The sequence below is a fragment of the Bombina bombina genome, chromosome 3 (genome assembly GCF_027579735.1).
Source record: "Bombina bombina isolate aBomBom1 chromosome 3, aBomBom1.pri, whole genome shotgun sequence".
NCBI lineage: Eukaryota > Metazoa > Chordata > Amphibia > Anura > Bombinatoridae > Bombina > Bombina bombina.
In genome coordinates this window covers 247,837,508-247,842,548 of record NC_069501.1, presented here as the reverse complement: position 1 = coordinate 247,842,548, position 5,041 = coordinate 247,837,508, and the positions used below count along the sequence as shown (strand labels likewise).

The following is a 5,041-nucleotide window of genomic DNA, read 5'->3' as shown; positions in this document are numbered from 1 at the left end:
CTTTAGGCTAATTTTTTAACCAGATTTTTTCTTGTGAAAGTGCAAAGCACTAAAATCTGTGCAAATCCTAACCCACTTCCTGTCCACCAACTCCTTGCTTGACCCACTGCAATCCGGTTCCGCCCAAAACACTCAACTGAGACTGCCCTTACCAAGGTTACAAACGATCTTCTCTCTGCAAAAAATATTGGCCACTACTCTATAATCATCTTACTAGACCTCTCAGCTGCCTTCGACACAGTTGACCACCCCCTCCTCCTACAGACCCTTAGCTCTTTTGACCTCTGCGACACTGCTCTTTCCTGGATTCACTCCTATCTTTCCCACAGGTCTTTTTCTGTGTCATTTGTCGGCGACTCCTCCTCTCCTATGCCTCTGTCTGTTGGAGTACCTCAAGGATCTGTTCTGGGTCCTCTACTCTTCTCCATCTATACTTCTTCGCTGGGTAAACTTATCAACAGTTACGGCTTCAAATATCACCTCTAGGCTGATGACACCCAGATCTACCTCTCCACCCCTGCTCTCTCTCCTCTGTCCTTTCTCATGTTAGCGACTGCTTATCTGGTATTTCTTCCTGGATGGCCTCTCACCACCTAAAGATTAACATGTCCAAGACTGAGCTCCTTCTTATCCCCCCCTCAAGCTCTACACCGACTTCTCTATCCCTGTTGACGGCATCACCATTTCCCCATCGCCCCAAGTCCGCTGCCTCAGAGTCACACTTGACTCAAATCTATCCTTCGTCCCCCATATCCAATCGCTTTCTACATCCTACCGCAACCATCTACGCAATATTTCCAAAATTCACCCTTTTCTGAGCGCTGACACCACAAAGCAAATAATCCACTCCCTTGTTATCTCCCGACTTGACTACTGCAATAACCTACTTGCTGGCCTCCCTCTTTCCCGCCTCTCCCCCCTTCAATCCATCCTAAATGCCTCTGCCAGGCTGATCCACCTTTCCCGTTGATCTGTATCTGCTGCACCTCTCTGCGAGTCCCTTCATTGGCTCCCCATTCACAGCAGAATTCAATTAAAAATTCTCACCCTTACATACAAAGCTCTCACCAACGCTGCTCCCCTCTACCTATCCTCTCTAACACACAAGTATACTCCAGCCCGTCCACTAAGATCCAACAATGACCTGCTCCTTGCATCCGCAACTATCACCTCCTCTCATGCTAGACTGCAGGACTTCCGTCGTGCAGCACCTACCCTCTGGAACATTCTCCCTCGTGCTGTCAGGCTTTGCCCTAATCTGTCTTCCTTTAAATGTTCCCTGAAGACTTTTCTGTTCAGGGAAGCCTATCACCCAACTAAATAATAGATTAACTTCACTTACCTAATATTTCCCTCATCTAACTCTGTATTAACATATTTCAAAATCTTGCAGTCCTCACCTCCTGTTTCTCAACCTCCTGCCCTTCTAGATTGTAAATTCCCACGGGAATAGGGCCCTCAATCCCTCCTGTATGTGTTTGTAAATTTTGTCCTGTCTTTTACAAGTCTTGTATTGTTTTATTTAAATTAATTGTATCCATGGACAGCGCTGTGGAATATGTTGGCGCTTCATAAATAAAGTATAATAATAAAAATAATAATAATAATCTTATTGTGTTGCACTTTCACAAGAAGAAATAGAGCTATTTATGGTGGCGGCCATATTCGGGATTAGTGCAAATGCATATACATAAATAAATAGTAAAGTGAACTTCTTTGAAGAAAAAAAATAGAAAAAAAACATAGAAACATTAAAGAGTCTTCTATAATATTTATTTCCAATATACCTGCATTGGAATTAGACAAAAAAAGGCACAAACTCACATAAAAGAAAACAACAATATAATCTAGGCAAGTCTACAAATAGTTCTCATTTCAAAAGGAATAATGTTATCAATCAAAACTTGTCTGGATTGCAGCTGAGGTTATGCATGATACAAAAGAGGTGTCGGCAGCAGCTTGGGATAAAACAGTGTGAGTTTGTACCCTGAAGTTGTGTGAGAAACAAGACCACTTCTTAGAGAAAGTGATAATAGGAACAGTTACAAGTTCTGAACAGTCTTCTGAGCAGCACTGCGGCTGTGGCAGCAGCAGGAAATGAACACAAAACACATTAGGATTCTTACAACTATCCAGCACCATTTTTGCTTTGTTTATTCTTCCATCTCATTAAATTAGCACTGACTCATAAAGATGACAACCAGGGCATAAAGAGCAGTTGTAAGAGTTTCTTCTATAAATAAAGCTCTAAATATACCAGAAATTACTGTCTTTAACATACTTTTATACAGAAAGGGGCAAGGAAGATAGGGTTCCTTTTTAGGTTGTTTAAGCACTGCACAAAATAGCTATACATAAATTATAAAAGCAGATTAAAGGGACATTAAAGTCGTTTTTAAATAGACATAGCACATTTAAGTAATTACGCATGGCATTGCAAAAGAGCTGTTAAAATGAATTTAGTGCTGCAGAATCTGTTGGCGCTCTACAAATAACTGATAATAATAATAATAGATTATGTTAGAGCAATTAAATAGGTTTAGCAACTCAAGGACAGTTCAAGTATATAGTCTTTAAAATTCTGGTGGAAATCATGTTCCTGTTTTGCGTTGCCACAGTCAGACAAATGTAAATCAACTGGTGCTCTGAGCTAAGATAATACCAGATAGATTATTGTTTTATTCTCTTTAATTAAACATTTTATGGGTAATTAAAGTTTGACTTTAATGTTCATTTAACATTGCAGTGCTAAAATGCAGCATGGCTTTTTGTTGGTCTATAAATAATTTCTATATATGAAAATGAGTTTTCTTAACTGATAATCCTCTGCTATATATTAATAAAACTAACACTTCAGTAGTTCTATGTCTGGCTGGTGCACTACTGCTAGAATAAATCCTTTCTTTTTACTATCTGGCAGGAATTATGCCACAGTTCCACAGTGCATTAAATCTCTCATTAAAAGCACTTGTCTGCTGTCGGCATTGGGTAAAAAAAAAGATTTCACTTTTTTATACAGAATCTAGCAGATAGTGCCTATAACTGCAATCGTTATACCAATGGGGTAATGATGACCTCTACAGACAACATGGCAATAGGTGATCATTTTACACAATAACATTAAAAAGACGACATTGTCAGTGCTACATTTTTATACACTAGATCAGTTTATCAGTCTTGCATCACAATTTACTTGCAGAAGTGCAAAGGAAGAACTGAACCCATGTTATTTGATTACTTATGCTTGCTGGATAGACATCCTGGAGTAATAAATGCTAAGTGTTACTCTAGGTTTGGTGACATTCAGTTCATAACCAGAGTTAAAGGGACAGTCAAGTCGAAATTAAACTTTCATGATTCAGATAAAGCAGGCAATTTTAAACAACTTTCCAATTTGCTTTGTTATCTTGGTAGTCTTTGTTGAAAGCTAAACCTAGGTAGGCTCATATACTAATTTCTAAACCCGTGAAGGCCGCCTCTTATCTCAGTGCATTTTACAGTTTTTCACAGCTAGACAGTGCTAGTTCATGTTTGTCATATAGATAACATTGTGCTCACTCCTGTGTAGTTATTTATGAGAGGGAATTGATTCGTTATAATGCAAATCTGTCAAAATAACTGAAATAAGGGGCCATCCTGCAGAGGCTTAGATACAAGGTAATCATCGGTAAAAAGTATATCAATATAACTATGCTGGTTATGCAAAACTAGGGAATGGGTAATATAGGGATTATGTCTCTTTTTAAACAATACACATTTTCAAGTAGACTGCCCCTTTAAATGATTATACTTCTGGACTATTTTTTTATATAAAGGAGTTTGATTAATAATAATAATGAACATACATCTAAAACCTGTAAGACTGTTTTTTTTAATCACATTGGAATATTTTTAAATCAAATAAAATAAATATTTATTTTTTTCCCATAAATATGCTTTCTGAAGGCTATTTTATTACAAAAAATGATTTTACATATATTCCACTCCTCAAAGCAAAGAAAATCACATCCACTATCTAAAAACTGAAACATTATAAACATTAAAAAGATGGATGACATCAGGTGTAAAAGATATACTGCTATTATTGCACAACTGCTGGTTTATTTAAACTGGGCATATTTCCCATAGATAGTTGATATTTCATATTATTACATATCCTTTCAGCTTTGGATCGCTGGAAATAAAAAAAAGCCTATGCAATGTGACATTTTAAATTGCCTGATGCCTCCAAATGATTGTTAAATGAGGATTGTTTTCTAAAAGGTTAAGCATATCACTAAAGCCCTTTGATTGCTTTATGTTTCACAATAACATTACCAAGGGCTTTAGTGCAATTAGTTTGTTAAATATGCGTTCTATTCCTTGCTCTCAAACAAGAAATAGCGGAATGCATTTTATCAACTGCAACTAAAACCATTTGCAATACACAATTATCACAAGATGCTGTTTTTCGTAAAAGGACATTTAAATTAAATAGATGCTCAATGTAAAATGAGCTGAAGACAATGCAAATATAAGGAGAGCATTTTAATACAATGATATATACACAATGCACCTGAGGAGTGAGCCCCTTTATCACACAGGTGTGAGAATCTTAGTGCTTGCTTTTTATAGGACTACTAGCTCACAATATTGAAGGTTGCCTAAAATTAACTACGAGAGGGTTAAAATTGTCTGCCAAAACAGAGTAGGGCTTGATCCACGAGTGAGCTGTTCAGGACACCGAAGCACAGAGGCAACCCGTTGGTCACTTAAACTCCAAAACTAGAATGAAAAAGAGAAACAACAACATGTAAGTTATTAATGTGAGTAGAGCAATATGGAGCGCACACATCTCAAGCTGGCACAAGCATAAAAAAACAAAACAATATAATAAAGTTGTCATTTCCTTTCTTATACTGCTCTTCTGGCTGGTTACATTAACTGATATTATAAATAAATATAAAACAATTCTTGCTTTTATGTAAAAATTGTGTTTGTCCCACACTCCCAGTACAGGCTAACACGCTTATTCTGTAATCTGCAAATACTGCAAATCAAA

General features: G+C 37.1%; 1 protein-coding gene across 1 annotated transcript in view; it reads right to left on the bottom strand.

Annotated features, from left to right (window-relative positions):
• Positions 1-1,756: 1,756 nt before the first annotated feature.
• The window catches only part of PITPNA (phosphatidylinositol transfer protein alpha), a 173,778-nt gene continuing 170,493 nt past the window's right edge, over positions 1,757-5,041 (bottom strand). Inside the window, exon 12 of the mRNA XM_053706235.1 lies at positions 1,757-4,764. The gene's annotated coding sequence lies outside the window, so the exon portion shown is untranslated. The remainder of the gene's footprint in view (positions 4,765-5,041) is intronic.